This window comes from Nomascus leucogenys, chromosome 4, assembly GCF_006542625.1.
Source record: "Nomascus leucogenys isolate Asia chromosome 4, Asia_NLE_v1, whole genome shotgun sequence".
Lineage (NCBI taxonomy): Eukaryota > Metazoa > Chordata > Mammalia > Primates > Hylobatidae > Nomascus > Nomascus leucogenys.
This window is the reverse complement of record NC_044384.1, coordinates 87,505,975-87,525,795: the sequence shown is the minus strand read 5'-3', so window position 1 is coordinate 87,525,795 and position 19,821 is coordinate 87,505,975. Positions and strand designations below refer to the sequence as shown.

General features: G+C 51.8%; 1 protein-coding gene across 7 annotated transcripts in view; it reads left to right on the top strand.

The window, feature by feature from the left end:
• Nucleotides 1-12,723: 12,723 nt before the first annotated feature.
• Nucleotides 12,724-19,821, top strand: part of KMT5B (lysine methyltransferase 5B) — a 58,886-nt gene continuing 51,788 nt past the window's right edge. For 2 of the 7 annotated variants that reach the window (XM_030811365.1, XM_030811363.1), the window contains exon 1: nt 13,201-13,407. The gene's annotated coding sequence lies outside the window, so the exon portion shown is untranslated. Of the gene's footprint in view, nt 13,064-13,124; nt 13,408-19,821 lie in introns of those variants that run through there. The other 5 variants (XM_030811367.1, XM_030811364.1, XM_030811368.1 and 2 more) reach the window with 5 other exon arrangements.

Sequence of the window (19,821 nt, the reverse complement as noted above, 5' to 3'; positions counted from 1 at the left end):
TCCTGAGTAGCTGGGATTACAGGTGTACACCACCATGCCCGGCTAATTTTTGTATTTTTAGTAGAGACAGGATTTCATCATGTTGGCCAGACTGGTCTTGAACTCCTGACCTCAGATGATCCGCCCACTTCAGCCTCCCAAAGTGCTGGGATTACAGGCGTGAGCCACCATGCTCGACCCCTAATTCTTTGGATTCTTTGTTTATTTGGTTATTGTCCATCACCCTCTTTGGGCTGTATGCTCCAGGAGGACAGGCATCTTGTCTCTTATCCACCACTGTTTCCCCAGGGCCCAGCTCACCACAGGGGCATAGTAATGTTGGTTGAAATTGAGAATGAGACTCTCCCTGGGACAGGGATTAGCTAAACTTGAATCCAATGACCACCCTTGGGCTTGGGAGCAGACTTGTACCAGAAATAACCCCTGTGGAGGCTGAGGGCATGGTTGGTAGAGATGAAAAGGTGGTGAATCGGGCAGACCCCATGAAAGGTGTCTAGTCCAACCCGCTCTGCATGCAGCCCCTCCACAGGGATGCTGAGTGTTGACTGAGATGGTCTCACAGTGGTGCAGCTGGTTCCAGAAGCTCACGGTCCCCCAGGCCCCTGACTCCCAACCCTTTGGGAAGGGCGTCTCCATTTTCCTAGGCTGCTCTCTCCTTCTCCATTGGGGCCTTCTCCACTCTCCTCAAGTTGTTAATCTCCTCCTCAGCCACCCTCACCCTCACCTTGCCTCCTTCCTCACAGAGAAACCAGATGCAATCAGAAAGCAAATTCCTCGTCCACCTGCGGCCCACCCCTAGAAGTGTCCATGTTTACCCCACAAGTGACACCCTCGCCCCTCCTGCCTAATGCAGCTCTCCCTCTGAACGCCCAACGCCGTCAGCCTCCTAGGCCTCCTGGGGACCCTGCTCCTCCCTGGGCACTCTCCTTTATTTTCAGCCTCTTCGTCTGCATTGGGCCCATCTTGGTTGGAGTTCCCTCAAAAGCAGACCCTGAAGCAAGGGTTTGGGAGCAAGCAGGTATTCCAGGAAGTGAGGAACTAGGCAGGGGAGGAGAAAGTTCCAGAAAGTGCTTTAACGAGTAGGTCTCGTCACTTGGGGTGAGTAGGGCTCTCTTCTGCCAGTGACCGCCTGAGGAACCACGTGGAACTCACCCAGGAGTTGTCCCACAGAGGTGAAACTGATGGATTATCTGTCGGCTGCCCAAGGTATCACCTCCTGGGCACGGCTGGGTTGTGCCTGCTCCCTTGTGGCCAGAGAAGGTCCTCCGGCAGAAAAGGGAGAGGCCGTCCTGGGTGTGGAGAAACAGATCCAAGCAGTAAAGGGGAGGACTGTGGCCGATGTTCTCCTGCATCGCTCACATTCCCCTTTAGGAGTGGGAGGCCCATTGGCCAGCTGCTGCAATGCCGTTGGCAGGTGGCCCCCTTCAGGGATGGCCTCAGTTGATGTGGGCTGCCCACCCCAGGACATGCTCCCTTCCCAGGGTGGCCTGCATCTAAGGATAGACAGGCATGGAAGAGCAAGAGCTACCTCATCTTCAGAGCTCCCCATGGGGGCTGGCATCCCAGGTCAGCTTCTCCCTCAGCCCAATCCTGCTTGCCTCCATTCCATTCTCTTCCAAAGGCGTTGATCCCAACAGCAGCCTCTAACCAACTTCCTGCATGTTCTCTGCCTCAGAGTCAGCCTCCTAGGAACCCAGCCTGAAACAATCACTCTTGAGAAATGCTATACCGTCAACATTCATGATGGCAGAAACAGTGTGAATTGAAAAATTATGGATGTTGATGACTGAGTTGAGAAGGGTTCAGAAGAGTAGGGCTCTAAATGTAAAGTAGTTTAACAGTAGTTTTTCTGCTTTATTGCAGACATTGACAATGCCCATCCACTTCCCTTCAGCACCCACTACTCCATGCCCCCAACCCTTCCAGCTGTAAGCATCTGTGCCTTAACTCGAGGGCACTCCCTGGCTGCATGAGCCTGCAATCCCAGAGAGCTTCCCTAATCCCATGACTGGCAGAAATGGTGGATCAATAACCCAGCTCTCTTGCCTCAGTTGGAGAACACTGAAGCACATACTCACGGATTGCCTGAGGTTAGGAGGATCCCAGCAGAATTGAGCCATAGTTGCCTGCATCAGTAACCAGATTATGAATGCACCCTCTTTTCTGGCTTCCTCCCCATCCCTGTCTCACTTGCTCCCCAACTGGTGCTTCTTGGGATCACTTCTCAAATCATATTCTTTCTCAAATCATATTCTATGACTCTTTCTCAAATCATATTCTTAGGGTCTGCTTCTAGGGGATCCAGCCTGAGACAGCTGTTATCAGATGTGGGCCTAGGAAGCAGCCCCTTAAGAAGTGCTCATTTGCCAGCCAGAGGGTCACCGGGTGCCCACTGCTGAGGAGCAAAGTGGTGATCACCCCGACCCGCTGTAGCATCACAATGCTAAGATGCTCACGTGTTGAGGTGGCACACAGGTGGGAAGGGTGCACAGGCCTAAGCACTGCACTCCAGCCTGGCCAACAGAGTGAGACTCCATCCCTCAAAAAAGTAAGATAAAATAAAAGGACCCCATCTTCTGCAACAAGAAGACAGAATATGCTAAAAATTGAGGTCCCAGATGGGATTCTAAGAGTGTCCTCCTGCAAAGGAGGTTGGAGTCACAGCCCTGGTGGCTCATGCAGCACCGGGGGGCACTCTCACACCTCAGCCGCACAACAGAGGGGTCAGCGCACTAGCTTTGCCACTAAGGCTGTGTGGCCCTGGGTAAGCCACTCCGAGCCTGTTTCCCCATCTGTAAACACAGATCACAATGTTCTCTATCAGAGCCTTGCCCAGTGCATGGCACATGGTGGAAATTCAGTGAACTGGCTGCTGTTTTGTTTTTTAAAAAAAAAACTATGCGAAAATGCACATAATGTAAAATTTGTCATCTCAGTCTTTTTTTTTTTTTTTTTTTTTTTGAGACGGAGTCTCACTTTATCACCCAGGCTGGAGTGCAGTGGTGTGATCTTGGCTCACTGCAACCTCTGCCCACCCCAGGTTCAAGTGATTCTCCCACCTCAGCCTCCCGAGTAGCTGAGACTACAGGTGCCTGCCACCACGCCCAGCTGATTTTTGTATTTTTAGTAGAGATGGGGTTTCACCATGTTGGCCAGGCTGGTCTAGAACTCCTAACCTCAAGTGGTCCGCCCATCTCTGCCTCCCAAAGTGCTGGGATTACAGGCGTGAGCCACCGTGCCTGGCCTCAATCATTTTCAAGTGTATAGTTCAGTAGTATTAAGTACATTCACATAGTCGAGCTACAGTCATCACTTTATCCACAGAACTGTTTTCTTCTTACAAAATTGAAACTGTCCCCATTAAACAACTCTCCATTTCCTTCTCCCCAGCCCCTGGCACCCACCATTCTACTTTCTGTTTCTGTGAATACGACTACCCTACATACCTCACATAAATGCAATCACACGGTTTCGTGCTCTGTGTCTGGCTCATTTCACTCAGCCTAATGTCCTCAAGATGCTTCCACGTTGTAGCACGTGTTGGAATTTCCTTCCTTTTTAAGGCTGAATACTCTTCCATGTTTTGGGTGTATCGTATTTTGTTTACGCCTCATCCACTGATGGGCACTTGGGTTGTGTATACCTTTTGGCTGTTGTGAAAAACAATACGAACATGTGTGTGTGGTGTTATTATTTTTCTTTTTTTCTTTTCTTTTCTTTCTTTTTTTTTTGAGACAGAGTTTTGCTCTTGTTGCCCAGGCTGGAGTGCAATGGTGTGATCTCGGCTCACCACAACCTCTGCCTCCCAGGTTCAAGTGATTCTCTTGCCTCAGCCTCCCAAGTATCTGGGATTACAAGCATGCGTCACCACGCTCAGCTAATTTTTGTATTTTTGGTAGAGATGGGGTTTCACCATATTAGTCAGGCTGGTCACCAACTCCTGACCTCAGGTGATCCCCCTGTCTTGGCCTCCCAAAGTGCTGGGATTACAGGCGTGAGCCACCTCACCTGGCCTGTTATTTTTATTAAGAAAGCAATTGTTTGCAGAACACAGGCTTGAACCAAGCCCTGGTCCCTCTCCTACCGGAGTACCTTTGCCTTTAAGTTATATTTTATTATTGGAAACTCTGTTCCCAGGAGGAATAAGAAGGAAACACAGGAGGCAGAAGATGCAACAGGGGCCAGAGGCCAGGAGCCAGGGACTTCTGCCTCTCCTGCCCCCAGCAGCAACTGGTCCCCACAGAAAGGGCCTGGTTTTGACAGTCAGAGGACCCCTGATGGGGTGGCCACAATAACTGTGCTTTTCTGTTTGTTTGTTTTTTTTCTTGCACTGTTGGCCAGGCTAGAGTGCAGGGGCGTGATCTCAGCTCACTGCAACCTCCGCCTCCAGGGTTCACGCCATTCTCCTGCCTCAGCCTCCTGAGTAGCTGGGACTACAGGCACCCGCCACCACACCCCCAGCTAATTTTTTGTATTTTTAGTAGAGATGGGGTTTCACCATGTTAGCCAGGATGGTCTCGATCTCCTGGCCTCATGATCCACCCGCCTCGGCCTCCCAAAGTGCTGGGATTACAGGCGTGAGCCACCGCGCCTGGCCAATAACTGTGCTTTTCTAGCACGGGCCCTGCGTCCAGCACTTCCCCTGCCTAACCCCTGGCAGCCTGTTTAGATTTGGAAATTTAACTCTTGACTTTCTCTTATTTGCTGTAATTAATTTTTCTCACTTCCAGGGAGGGTTTTAAAATTAAACTGTACTCTTTCTCTCCTCTTTCCCTTTCTGCTATAGACTGAATGTTTGTGCCCTTCCCTCCCCAAATTCATATGTCAAAGTCCTAGTGTTCTATTTGAGCCCCCAGTGGGTTGGATGAGGCCCCCACACGGCGGGGGATGGGCATCTGTTTGACTCAGTCCACCCGATTCAAAGGCTAATCTCTTCTGGAGACACCCTCACAGACATGCCCAGAAATCATGTTTACGCAGCTATCTGGGTGTCCCATGGCCCAGTCAAGTTGACACCCATTGGCCACCATATGGAGAGACAGCCTAAGTCCATCAGTCCCCATGGTGAGGGCGCTTCTAGGTCTCTAATGGCCCCCCACCTGGGAAGCCCTGTGCACTGAGAATGCAGGGCTGAGGCCCCCAGTCACCCTCTCTGCGTGGCCACCCAGAATGCCCTAGAGCAAAACCATCTGGACTTTTGGCTCAGGAAATGCCACCCCCTTGGAATTTATCAGGGGAAAAGCCAATACCCCAAAATGTGTCTATGAGTTGTAACATAAGGGAATGATTATGAGACAGAGCAAAATTGGCTGATTCCACATAAACCACACATACCCTGGCCAGCGAAGACCCAGGTCAACTCAGAATTGGCTGGAGGCTTCCAGATCAGCACAGACCAGGCAGCAGCTGGGAGGTGACTGGAGGGGCCTGCAGCAGGGAGGCTCGCATGCTAGGAGAAGGTTCCAGCATGTCTATTGGAAGCAGGGACAGTTTCTCTTCGTCCCTTATTTATTTATTTATTTATTTATTTATTTATTTATTTATTTACTGAGACCGAGTCTCACTCTGTCGCCCAGACTGGAGTTCAATGGTGCGATCTCGGCTCGCTGCAACCACCGCCTCCCAGATTCAAGCAATTCTCCTGCATCAGCCTCCTGAGTAGCTGGGATTACAGGTGTACACCACCATGCCTAGCTGGCGTGTTGTGTGTGTGTGTGTGTGTGTGTGTGTGTGTGTGTGTGTTTTAGTAGAGCTGGGGTTTCGCCATGTTGGCCAGGCTGGTCTCAAACTCCTCGCCTCATGCGATCCACCTGCCTCGGCCTCCCAAAGTGCTGGGATTACAGGCGTGAGCCACCACGACTAGCTTGCCTCCTCCCTTTAAATATCTGCAGCAATAATTGGCACCAACAGTGCTCCGGCTGAAGGAACAAGATTCTTCAGGTTCCTCATCTGCACCTTAAACCTGTACCACGAACCTGGGTCATTCTCAGAAGCAATGTCTGGGAAACACCCGAGGAAAAACTATTTTGTAAAATTTGCTTGTCAAGATAAGTCATGGAAAAACTGAAGTTTTCATTGAGCAGTAGTATTTCTCCAGATTATTTCCCTCTTTTTTGAGTGCATAATTTGCAGCAGTGATTTGCACAGATTTTAGATTTGGCTCACGCCTGTAATCACAGAGCTTTGGGAGGCTGAGGTGGGAGGACTGCTTAAGCTCAGGAGTTCAAGACCAGCCTGGACAACATGGTGAAACTCCGTCTCTACAAAAAAACATTTTTTTAAATTAGCTGGGTGTGGCCGGGCGTGGTGGCTCATGCCTGTAATCCCAGCACTTTGGAAGGCTGAGGCAGGTAGATTATCTGAGGTCATGAGTTTGAGACCAGCCTGGCAACATGGCGAAACCCCGTCTCTACTAAAAATATAAAAATTAGTCAGGCATGGTGGCACATACCTGTAATCCCAGCTACTAGGGGGGCTGAGGGAGAAGGATCACTTGAACCCGGGAGGCGAAGGTTGCAGTGAGCTGAGACCATGCCACTGCACTCCAGTCTGGGCAACACAGCGAGATACCGTCTCAAAAAAAAAAAAAAAAATTAGCTGGGTGTGGTGGTGAGCGCCTGCAGTCCCAGCTACTGGGGTGGCTGAAGTGGGAGGATCGCCTAAGCCCAGAGAGGTCAAGGCTTCAGGGAGTGAGATCACACCACTGTACTCCAGCCTGGGTGGCAGAGTGAGACTCTATCTCAAAAAAAAAAGAATTTAGATTTGAGAATTTTCACAACATACACACCCCGGCAATCAGCCCTCAGAAACAGAGATTTCCATCTCCCCACAGTTTCTCATGTCCCCTCATGGGCAATCCCAGCTGCCCAGAGGCTAATGACCCTTGGATTTCCATCACCATAGATTAAGGGATTTTCTCTTCCACGACCTCATTGTTGGAACCCAACAATTTTTACTCTATGGTTTCTGACGTCTTTGTCTCAATGTAATGTTTCTGAAATTCATCTATGGTGTTTGTAACAGTGGTCCGTTCTTTTTTATTTTTGAACAGGATTCTATCACATGAAGAGACCACAATTTGTCTATCCATTCTTTCGGTGGTTGGCACTTGGGTTGTTTCCAGTTTACAGCTATTATAAATAAAGCTACCATAAATAACTGTAAAGGAAGAAATAACGAAAGAGAGTGGGAGGGAAAGAGAGAGAAATAGAGAAAGAAAAGAGGAAGAAAGAAAGGATGGGAGAAGAGGAGAGAGGAAGGAACAGACACCAGCTGAACAAAACTAGGAACCCACAAACCCATTCTGAGATATATATTAGAATATAGATATATACCAGAATATAGATATATATACCAGAATATATATATATATAATGTGGTGAGGAATGATGTTCACATCCCCTCAATGAACCTCCACAGAAAACTTATTTATGACAATGGGCAAGCAAGTGACCTGCGATGGGGAAGCCTGGACAGCCCTAAACCACATGACGGGTGACCCATGTGGACATCACCCATAATGGGTTAAATCAAAACTGCTTCAGTTGTAACATCTCATTTTTTAAATTTTTTTTATTTTTATTTTTTTTGAGATGGAGTCTCACTCTGTCACCCAGGCTGGAGTGCAGTGGCATGATCTCGGTTCACCGCAACCTCTGCCTCCTGAGTTCAAGCGATTCTTGTGCCTCAGCCTCCCAAGTAGCTGGGACTACAGGCATGTGCTACCACACCTGGCTAGTTTTTGTATTTTTGGTAGAGAGGGGGTTTCACCATGTTGGCCAAGCTGGTCTCAAACTCCTGACCTCAAGTGATCCACCCACCTCGGCCTCTCAGAGTGCTGGGATTACAAGTGTGAACCACCATACCTGGCCAGAAATTATTAAAAAATAATAGTAATAATAAAAAAAAAAACTCCCCGTGCCCATGAGGAAACCTTTGTCAGCTGCTGTTGGTCCTCTCTGTGTTTGCTTCTAGAGAGGGCTGGTTAGGGCTGAGTTTTATTTGGGGGAGGGGAGACAAAAAGGTGTGTGATGGGATCCCAAAGGAACAACATCCTCAGTGACAGGGAAATTTTCTTGGTGCCTGTCCCACTGCCCCAGGTGGGTGCTGAGCACACAACCCCCAGGGTACCCATGAGCTGGAACGCTACACACCTTGTGGGGTGGGTGGTGGAGAAGCCTTGTCAACAAAGCAAGATTGAGCCCCCAGAATTTGGGGAGTGATTGCAGAGCCCCTTGCACCTCCCTTTATCCTTGTAGCAACCCTGGAAAGTTAGCATTATCTTTCCCTCTTCCTTCCTCCCTCCCTTCAGCAAAAGCATAGAAGCCTCAACACCCTGTCCCCAGGGGTGGTTCCGAATGCTGGACACAGCAATGAATGAGATAGACAAAGCTCCCTGCCCTTGAGAAGCTGACAGTCTAAAGGGGGAGTCAGCCCTAGGATGAATACTGCAAGATACAGAATGCTGGAGCTGTCGTGTGTGCTAAGGAGAAAGAACCCTGAAGCCATGAAGGAAGAATGAAAACTAGGTCTTGGCCGGGCATGGTGGCTCATGCCTGTAATCCCAGCACTTTGGGAGGCCAAGGCAGGCGGATCACCTGAGGTCAGGAGTTCGAGACCAGCCTAGCTAACATGGCAAAACTCCATCTCTACTAAAAATACAAAAGTTAGCCAGGCGTGGTAGCACACGCCTGTAATCCCAGCTACTCAGGAGGATGAGGCAGGAGAATTGCTTGAACCTGGGAGGCAGAGGTGGCAGTGAGCTGAAAGAGCACCACTGCACTCCAGCCTGGGAGACAAGAGTGAAACTCTGTCTCAAAAAAAAAAAAAAAAAAAAAAAAAAGAAAGAAAGAAAGAAAGGAAGAAAGAAAGAAAAAAAAGAAAACTACGTCCTGGACCTGGACCTGAGTGGTGGAAGGGTACCTGTTTGAGAGGTGGAAGGGTGTGTGAGGAGGGGGTTTTGCTTTCCTGTGTCCCCCAGGTTAGCCGTGTTATATTTGAAATGCCTATTAAGCATCGAAGTGGTGGTGTCTGAAGTTCAGAGAAGTCCAGGCTGGAGACAGAATTTGAGCATCTGAAGCACATAAACAATTGTAAAGCTATAGAGGAACGTACAAAGACAGGTCCAAGGAATGGACATTTTCACAGGTAAGGGAATGGTGGGCCGACAGGCTACATCATTTGCCCCAAATCCCATGGCTGGTAAACTGCAGAGCTAGGATTCAAACCCAGGTCAGACTCGTGCCAACCTCTGTTGGCAGCTGCTGTACAGTCTTGCTGCTGTTGACCAGGGGTCTCGTGTGTGTCACTTGACCTTTCAGTGGCTGTTCCTTCTTCTTTTTTTTTTTTTTTTTTTTTTTGAGACAGTCTCAAAAAACAGGCTGGAGCGTACTGGCATGATCTCGGCTCACTGCAACTTCCACCTTCCGGGTTCAAGCCATTCTCCTGCCTCAGCCTCCTGAGTAGCTGGGATTACAGGCATGCACCACCACGTCCAGTTAATTTTTGTATTTTTGGTAGAGACGGCGTTTCACCATGTTGGCCAGGTTGTTCTCAAACTCCTGAGCTCAGGTGATATGCCCACCTCGGCCTCCCAAAGTGCTGGGATTACAGGTGTGAGCCACCACGCCTGGCTTCAGTGGCTGTTTCTTCTATTCAAGGACAGTGGCAGTGGAGGGGCAGGTGGAAGGCAAGAATGGTGCCAGGGGTAGTGGTGCTCAGGAATGTGACCAGGAAACCCGCCAGCCGCCCAGAGGGGCCACTGGGATGGCCGGGTACGCCCCACTCTCCCTCTGGTTTCAGACACCTGCTCCCATCAGAGCAGTCCTAGTTTCCGGGCGGGGCGGGGACCAGGGCAGACGCATGTGTGGAGCACAGAAGCCAACATATCACTTTACAATGAAAAGCAACCTGCCTCCAACCTGGAATTCTGGGGTCAACGTGACCTGTGGGACATCCCAGTAAGCACAGGATCAAAGCAAGTGAATCCCTGCCATCCTGTCACTGGGTGAACCTGGCACTCGAGGAAAGGGAGTGGGAGAACATACCAGGGTGGGTGGCACTAGGCTGGAGTGCCCCTGTACACACCAGAGCCAGCCCTGCTAGGGAGACCAAAATAGACTCCATGGCCTCAGTCAGTGCCCTGGCAAGCGTGCCACTCCCAGGCCAGCTCCGTCTAGGCTGGCACTCCTGGCCAGCCTCACGGTGCTTCCGGAGCCAGCCGGGCCCCTTCCGCTGACTCGGTCTTTCTTTAGAGCTGTTAATCCCTTTTGGTCCCGCCAGGCTGGGAAGGCCCCCCAGCCTCTGTGGCTCAGCTCTTCCACTTTGGGGTGTCTAGAGGTCTCCCAGTGTAAATGCCAAAGGCTCCTGTCACACAGGGACTGGGCAGGTGCCTGGCTGCCTACTTCCTGCTCTCCCTCCCCTGCCAGCTGGCAGGAGGAGCCTCCAACTGGTCTCTCCTGTGGGAGTCTCCCTAGGAAGGGCTCTCCTGGGCTGTGCTCTCGGCCCAGCTTAGCCCTGGCTTCCCTGAGTGGGGACCAAAGGCCTCAAGACCCCTGCATGGTTCCACCAAAGTCCTGAACCCCAATTCAGCTCTGCCAGGAGCCCTGGCCCACCCTGGGCCTCTCAGCTGAGGCTGGAAGAGCAGCTGGCAACGTTGGGGGATTGAGGGAGGAATGGACACAGAACTGGGGACCTGGGAGCAGGCTGGGCTTGGGTTTGCTCATCTGTATCCCTGCCAGGCTGTGGGCCCAGCCTTGCAAGGAAATGCCCAGAACACTTGACTTGGCATCGGGCACTGAATACATGGAAGTGTCCGCATCTTGGGAGTATGGGGGCTTCACAGGACTCAGGATTTGGCGTTCACCCTGAAGGGCACATGGAGAGCACCTCTATGCTGGGGTGGGCTCTGGAAAGCTGGGAGTGGGCAGGACATCGGCTTTGGGGGCTCTGGAGGGCTGCTCAGGCATAGCTGGACTTGGGACCTGAGACCAAGGTCAACTTAGAGGCAGATGGTGTTTCCCTAGTGAGCTCGCTTCCCATGGGCATTCGGTGGTGGGTGTGGCAAAGGCAGTCTCAGTGTTTCTGGGATGCAAGTTGAGTATTTGGAGCCAGGCACTATGAAAATCTTGGAAAGTTTCTGATAAACCAGAAACCAAGAAACGAGAGGTGCTTGGGCTGTGCCCACCGCCCACCCCAGAATCGGCCTCCAGAAGGTGGAAGCTGCTGATAGGGCAGGTGAGGGCAGTGGGAGGAGCTCTGTTTCGAAGATGAGACCCGCTTCTGCCTCCATCAGCCATGTGCCCTCAGCGAGTCACCGTGCCTCAGTTTCCCTCTGTGGAAGGCGGTAATGAGCATCATGTCTGCCAGCAGAAGTCAAGGTCGAGAATGAGGGCAAATGAGGGAGGCGCTGTGCGTCAGTGTTAGTTGGACTTAGTCTGGTTCTTGTGTTGGGTGGTCGTCCACAGCCTCGATTCATCATCCTTTGTGGAGGATGATGGCTCTGGAGCCGCAGGGGAAAACTAAGGCAGGCTGCAGCTCTTCCTGGCATCTGACTGAGCTGCCTGCCCTGCCCGCCTCCTCTCTGTGGCAAGGGCAGCCTCTCTCCCCTCCCAGGGCCTTGACACTGGCTGGTCCCACCGTCCGTCCATATCCTAGCCACCCCCTTTTCCCAACACGCTCCAATTCACACTCCAGGTCTGCGCTTCCTTGGGCACCTGCCGGCACCAAGTTCCAGGCATCTGCACGCCTATGCCAACCTTAACTTCTTGGAGGTCCTCCGCACCCGCTTCCTGATTTATTCTGCATTTTTCACCCGAATGCTGAATGAGAGCTCTGGTTCAAGCCCTGACTAGTTGTCATAGAGGTCACAGAGCTCCCTGTGCCTCAGTTTCTCTAGGTGTAAAGTGGGACCCACATGACCCCCACCTCCGGGGGTCGTCCTGACGCGTGAAAGGGAGGATGCGCGGAGGCCCTGGTCAGCCCCGCAGGGGCCGGGCGCGCGCTCATCGTTGTTCTGTTGTCTGGACTGCAAGATCGATGCCCAGGCAAGCTTCACAGCTCCCGGGATCGCAGGGTGCCCGGCCCCTCAGGATCTCCCCGCCAGCCCGGGATCCCTGAAGAGGGACCGCACGGCCAGCGCGCAGAGCACACCCGGAGTGGAGCGGAACGCGGCGCGGGGCACATAGTGGGTGCTGGGGGCGGCGGGGCCCGCGGCGGACCAGGCCAAGGCGCGTCCGCTCTCCTCCTCCCTCGCATGCTCCGCGCAGGAACGCTCAACCTGCCCACACAGTCTTAGGGTACATCTGCTGCCAGTGACCCCCATTCCAACAACAAAGACGCTCGGGGCCACCTCCCTCGGCGCAACCGGACGCGCGGCGGGCGAAGAGGGTCCCCTTCCCCAGGGCTGCAGCCCGAGAGGCTGGCTCCAGAGCCGTCCCCGGTAGGCACAGATGTGCAACGACCCAGGGCCCGGGACAGCCGCCGGGGCTCCGCGGGGACCGGGACCGGAACGCGGTCGCGTAAGGGCAGCAGAGGACCCTAAGGTGGCGCCCGCGGGGCGCGGGCGACGCCGCCTCAGCCGCGATTTAAAGGGCAGCGAGGGCGGAGGGATCCCAGCCGCCTACCGGCCGGCCGCGAATCCCTCCGCCACGAGGGGAGGGGAAGCGACGGCTCGCTGCCAATCGCCCTTTGTTCCTCCGCCGTCGGGAGCGCCCGGCGCAGAACTCGCTCCCCGCGCGTGCCCGCGTCCCGCACAGAGCCCCGTGGAGCGCCGCGGCGGCTGGGCCGGGCGGGACGCGCGCACACTGTGGCGGCTGCGCCTCGCGGTGTCCCTCCGCCGTCGAGGCCGCGGCCTCCTTTTCGTATCCTTCCACCGTGCCCGGGCGGGGTCCGGGCGGCTCACCGGGGGCGGCGACGCGGCGGCGGTGCGGGCGGCAGGGCTGCGGGGCGATGAGGTGAGGACGCCCGGGAACCGGAGGCGGCACCGCGCGGCGCACGGACCTGGGACGCGAAGTCTTGAAGCCGGCGGACACTTTTCGTACGGGCGGCCGTGCGCGAGGCGGAGGTGAGGCCCCGGGCGGCGGGGCGCGGGGGCGGGCGCCGGGGACGCGGCCAGCCGAGGCCGGGGGCGCGGGGGGCGCGACGGCGGTGGCGGCGGCCGCGGCCGGTTGGGGGCGGGGGTCTCGGCCGCTGCGGGGACTCATTTTTCCCGTCAGCGGAGGGAGCGGGTGGTGCTGCGGCCCGCGCCGCCATCTTGGATTTTACTCTCCATTTTTCTCTGGAATTATTTTTGGTGATTAATTTTCTGGGGGGACTGGGACGCGGGGCCCGGCGGCGCGGCCCCGCATCGCAGCGGCCGGGCAGCGGCGCATGGGACGCGCCCCGAGGAGGAGCGGGGCGGCGCGGGCGGTGAGTCGGGGGAGGGGCGGGCGCCGGTGAGGGTGTGCGGGGGGCGGCCTCGGTGACGGGGCGGGCGGGGACGTGGGGGACCGCGGGCCCGGGCCGGTCGCAGGGCCGCTGGGGCCAGGGCGGGTGGGGCCGGGGCCAGGCACAGGCGGCCGGGCGCGGGGGGCGGGGCTGCGGCCGGGCCGGTGCGGGGCCGGCGCGGGGCCTGCAGTGGTGGCCGCGGCCGGAAGGGAGCGGTAGCGGCCGCCGGGCAGCGTCGGGGCCGGGCCCTCGGCCGCACGAGGGGAGCAGCCCCGCCGCTCGCGATTGGGGGACTCTGTTTTCCCTTTTCTCCAATGGGCAGCCGTGAGCCGTCTCGCCCAATCTGCTCCCACTGCCGCGCTGAACTTTTTGTTTTTGTTTTGGCCCGAGCGCATTTCGGAGCCCTCCCGAGCTCGTCCTGCAGCCCACCCTCCTCCCCGACGGCGCCCCTGGCCGTGGCCCGGCGACCCCGCGGCCGCTGCCTCCCCTTTGTGCTTTATCCGCTCTCCCTTCGTCCCCTGGTGTCTGTCTGTCCTTCCACGTATCCACGGATGATGTGCATCGTTGTCACCTCCGCCTTGGAAGGAGGAACAGGCAGGTTTTCACAATGACAGCTCGATGCAACTTGCTGGATTAAGATAGAAACAAGTTGGGTGCTGAGAAATTCAGTCTATTTGGGTTTATTGGACCCGGGTCTGGAGCAGTAACTTACGATTTATTAAGTGGTGGAACTTTCGGAATACTAGGGAGATGAACATATGTTCTTTGAAGTTAATTTTTAAGAATTTGCCAAATGAAATTTACCTGGAGTGAGGGGAGTTTTCCTTAGAATAGAGGGCAGATGAATTAATTTGATTGATTGTGGTTCTTTGTGATGTGGACCTTTTTCGATTTAAACCAGTTTGATATAAAGTGTAGTTGAGGATGGCCATATAGGTCTGAACTCTGCTGTGTCGGATCTTTAGAGGAAGCAGTTGCCAGCTATAACTTTTTTCCTTTAGTCTTCAATATTGAGAACACTCCTGTGATATAGATAATTAGTAGTAAAAAGAAGTATTTTGAAAAGGGAGGAGGAAACCATTTTTGCCTGAAATAATTACAGATAATTTTTGCATGTTGAAATACATAAATTGCTGCTTGCTGTAGATACAGATTTATTGTGCATCTGAAGGTTTAGCAATTTGAACCAGAGGTGTGGCCGTGTCCCTCTTGGAGCGCCTTATATTCCCAGGTTAGAGTCCACAAACGCTCTAATCCTGGCCTGTGTGGGAACTCCAGCCCATTTTTCACTTTGTAATCTCTAAACATTCTACATTCTGGTCCCTCTCCCAAGCTCTGGCTCCAATAGCTTCCCATCGGCCGTGCCCTGCCCTGCCCGGCATTCCTGCACCCCTTTTCTCCACCCCGTACACTCTCGTCCTTCAGAAAGGCCCCGTGAGAATGTTGCCTCCTGGTGAAACCTTCACACGCACAGCCGTTGGGGTGGTTTCTTGTGAGCTTTTCAGTCTCTTGTTATCTCGTCTGCCCACGGGCAGGTACAGAGTAGGTGCTCATAGACACTTAATGAATGGATTAATTTATTAATTTCCAAGTTGTCAAGCTTAATAGTTTGTATTAGTTTTTCAAAATAAATCCACTTTAATGTTATTTACAAACATAATTATATTTTAAAAACTGAGCTGGAGAGTGAAGGGAATGTGGTAGATATTTCTTCAATAAGAGAGTAGGTTAGGGCTTGATTCTTTATCCATGATCATTTCCAAGTGCTCTCGCGCCTATATTTTCATCTGCCTTCCCAAACACCCTGAACTGCTCATGCGGTGAACTTTTCATTCTCGCAGCAAATGCCAGGGGGCAGTACCGGGGAAGGTGGAGGTGGATGGAGGGTAGCGGACTCTGAGAGGGAGAGACGCGTGTGAAGGAAGTGTCCCAGTGTCTGCGTGTCTTTCAGCAGAGAGTTTGGTGGGTGGGGGATGTTGTTGGTGATTTTTCTCTTGAGTTATTTAAAAAGGAGGTTGAATCTGATTTTCCTTTACCTGATTATCAATTTGTGGGTTTATAGGGCCTAGGTTCGTGGCCAGGTTGTGTGATAAAGAGATTTGTGTGTGTGGCATCTAAGCAGCTCCCTGTCCACAGGAATGCCCTTCCCATGGCTTACAGAGCAAATCCTTTCAGATAAATCGCCGTGGTCGCATTATTTCGTGTTTCTGTGTACCATGTATGAGCTTTACTTTCTCTCCATTGGCAAAATCCTTCTCCGTGGTCAGGAGTTCCCCGACTATGTCAGCCCTAGAACGCTCTAATGGTTAAGAATCTTCCGCACACTTCTGACGGTAGGGACCATGTGTCCTCCCTCCGCTCCATCACCCTGTTAGCTACAATACTACATGTTAAGTAGTATTAGTTAAGCAGGGGGTGATCCATTATGTGTCTGGATGGTGTTGATTTGGGGCTAGCCGATCTCTGAATGAGACAGACTTGAACACCAGGCCATCTTCTAGGGCTGTATGTCAAATGATGACTGCTGTATAGAAGTGTAATTTTAGGAATAGTTGAAGGACCATGGAATAAGAATCAATACCATTCTCTGCTCTGTCACTGTTTGTATAAGTCATTGATAGGGCCTAGACTCCGTCTACAAAACGACTAAACCTCTGAGGTCACTTCCAATCCAAAATTATATTAATGCTTCATCTTTTACACTTCACTACCATCCTATTTTATCCTAATAATTATTTTAATCATATTTTGACGTCTCTCTAGTTCATCTGCATGTTTCATGTAGTTTTATCTCCTTTTTGGAAATGTCATTATGAGATAGTTAATCAGTTGGGTTTTAGAATTGAGAGACTAGGGTATCAGTGCCCCCCCAAAGCTTGATTGGGGGCCTGTATGACTCCTACAATGCCAGTTGCATCTCTGTAAGCTGTCTTAGTTTGTCTGTTGTAATAGCACACTAAAGAAAACAGTGCCGGCCGGGCGCGGTGGCTCACGCCCGTAATCCCAGCACTTTGGGAGGCCGAGGCGGGTGGATCACGAGGTCAGGAGATTGAGACCATCCTGGCTAACACGGTGAAACCCCGTCTCTACTAAAAATACAAAAATTAGCCGGACGTGGTGGCGGGCGCCTGTAGTTCCAGCTACTCCGGAGGCTGAGGCAGGAGAGTGGCGTGAACCCGGGAGGTGGAGGTTGCAGTGAGCAGAGATGGCTCCACTGCACTCCAGCCTGGGCGACAGAGCGAGATTCCGTCTCTAAAAAAAAAAAAAAAAAAAAAGAAAGAAAGAAAAAAAAAGAAAGAAAACAGTACCTAGATCCAGGGTTCATTTGCTGGTGATAAACCTCTAGGTGGTACACGTGGCTCAAGCACTGGAGTAAACCCCAGACTGCAGTTTAAAGATGAAGGTTTTAGACCCAGCCTTACCACTTAGTAGCACTTTGAGTTTAGGAAAGCAATTTGTTTCTGAGCTTTAGCCTCCTTGTTGTAGTGCTAATACCTGTTTCACCTGGTAGGGTTGCTGAGCTAGCGAATCCCGAGTCCTGCATGTTAGGGGAACGAGTAGAAACCGAATGCGTGTGTTCTGACACCTGTGTTTCTGTCTTGTGCCACCTTTATAGGAATGCCTGGTCAGCACATCTCTAATGGCACTCGGCTTGCCTCTCAGGCCTTACGCGAAAGGCCCCTTCAGTGAAGGGTCATTGTTCTTCCTAATCTGTGCTTTTCTACCCTGTTCTCAGGTAGCTTTTTTTTCCCCATATGTATCTGTTTGGTTTTCGTCCCTGACTCACGACTGATTTTCCTGAAAGTAGAAGCTCTCACGCGCCCTCTAGTGTTCCCTGGACATGACCAGTATTCCAGCACCACGAACAGTGCCTGGTAGCTCTGGGAGGTTCTTCATAAGTTTGTTGAAATGAGTGGATTCTAGGTCAGCCCGATGAATCGTTTTGCCTGTCTGATTTGTATAACAGGGTTGAAATGTCTGTTACATTTTAATGGTCTCTGAGGAGTATTTTTATTTTCGAGGAAATGTTTATGTTGCATCATATGGAGAAATAGATATTTTTAGTAAGAAAACCAGTCTGATTTTAGGAAGCTGGAGCTTTCCTCACTGAGAAGTAAAAGGGGGCTTGATCCTTCAGCCAGTGAGCCAGTGGCACCATAGGAAACCCCCCTTCTCTTTCCCCCTTGGAAAGGAAACAAAACCAGACGTCATTCAGGGTCCTGGAGGGTTTAAAGGAAATATTTGTTTGGTGCATATAAATAAGTACCAGGAGGGCTTTTGACCCAAAAAAGGTATTTTTTGTTTGTTTGTTTTTGAGACAGGGTCTTGTAGCCTCCCAGGCTGGAGAGCAGTGGCATAATCCCAGCTCACTGCAGCCTCAGTCTCCGGGGCTCAAGCAATCCTCTCGCCTTGGCCTCCCAAAGTGCTGGAATTATAGGATGAGCTGCCATGTCTGGCCTCATTTTTATATTTGCAATTTTGATTTATTTTTCCCTGATCATCCCATCTCAAGTCCATTTTCACATTAGTCTCTCTCCTAACATCCTGTTTGTTTTTCTTACAGCTCGCACCAGATTGATAATCACATACTTACTTACATCTCTTCCCACAGTATGCTCTGATCTCTATGCAGTCAGGAACAACCTCTATTTTGCTGTAGAGTTTTACTTTTCAAATACGGGGCAAAGTGGTTTGTTTGTTTGTTTGTTTTGAGACAGAGTCTCGCTCTGTTGCCCAGGCTGGAGTGCAGTGGCGCAATCTTGGCTCATTGCAACCTCCACCTCCCAGGTCTCGGTTCATGCAATTCTCCTGCCTCAGCCTCCCCAGTAGCTGGGATTACAGGCACACTCCACCACACCTAGCTAACTTTTGTATTTTTAGTAGAGACGGGGTTTCACCATGTTGGCCAGGCTGGTCTTGAACTCCTGACCTCGTGACCCTCCTGCTTCGGCCTCCCGAAGTGCTGGGATTACAGGTGTGAGCCACCGTGCCTGGCCTGGGCGAAGTGTGTTTAAAAATTTGTTTGGGGCCAGGCGCGATGGCTCACACCTGTAACCTCAGCAGCACTTTGGGAGGCCGAGATGGGTGAATCACGTGGTCAGGAGTTCAAGACCAGCCTGGTCAACATGGTGAAACGCTGTCTCTACTGAAAATACAAAAATCAGCTGGGCGTGGTGGTGGGTACCTGTTATTCCTGCTACTTGGGAGGCTGAGACAGAATTCCTTGAACCCGGGAGGCGGAGATTGCAGTGAGCAGAGATTGTGCCACTGCACTCCAGCCTGGGCAACAGAGAGAGACAATGTCTAAAAAAATAAAAAATTTGTTTGGGTCATTGTTGTGTGTTGCTTTTTTTTTTTTTTTTTTTTTTTTTTTGAGACGGAGTCTCGCTCTGTTGCCCAAGCTGGAGTGCAGTGGTGCGATCTTGGTTCACCACAACCTCTGCCTCCCGGGTTCAAGCGATTCTCCTGCCTCAGCCTCCCGAGTAGCTGGGACTACAGGCAGATGCCACCATGCCTGGCTAGTTTTTGTATTTTTAGTAGAAATGGGTTTTCACTATGTTCGCCAGGCCGGTCTCAATCTCCTGACCTTGCAATCCGCCCACCTCGACCTCCCAAAGTGCTGGGATTACAGGCGTGAGCCACCGTGCCCAGCCTGTGTTGCTTTTTTGTGTGATATTAAGAGTACACAGTCTCTCAGCCTGGACTTAGCTTCAGTTTTTTTTTTCTAATTCTCTAAGTTTTGTTCTTATTTGTAAAATGGAGATGTAGTATTGAGTGTGTGTTAAAGGGCTGTGATGTATTTTCTTTCATAGGATGTGAAGATAATCTGTTTGACCAGGTTTGACCTGTGTTGTAAGAGTCTGTAGTCCAGTCTGTAGTCCCTCTGAATGTTTAGGATGGGAGATGTAGCTTGGCATGATTTTTTTTTTGAAACGGAGTCTCTCTCTGTCACCCAGGCTGGAGTGCAGTGGCGCGGTCTCGGCTCACTGCAAGCTCTGCCTTCCGGGTTCACACCATTCTCCTGCCTCAGCCGCCACCACGCCCAGCTAATTTTTTGTATTTTTAGTAGAGACAGGGTTTCACCATGTTAGCCAGGATAGTCTTGATCTCCTGACCTCATGATCTGCCCGCCTCAGCCTCCCAAAGTGCTGGGATTACAGACGTGAGCCACCGTGCCTGGCTGCTTGGCATGATTTTTAATCATGTGTGTTGTAGCCAGAAGTTCCGTTCCTTCTCTTTGGGAACTGTAGAGAAAGCAGAACTGGTGCTCAGCCTTGTGTCATAATTATTCTCTTGCACATTTGTTCTTTGTTAAATGGGTGAGGTGATGAGATTTTTTTTTTCATGTGTGAGTTATTGTGGGGAATGGAAGGGAAATTTCTACTTGATTAAAGT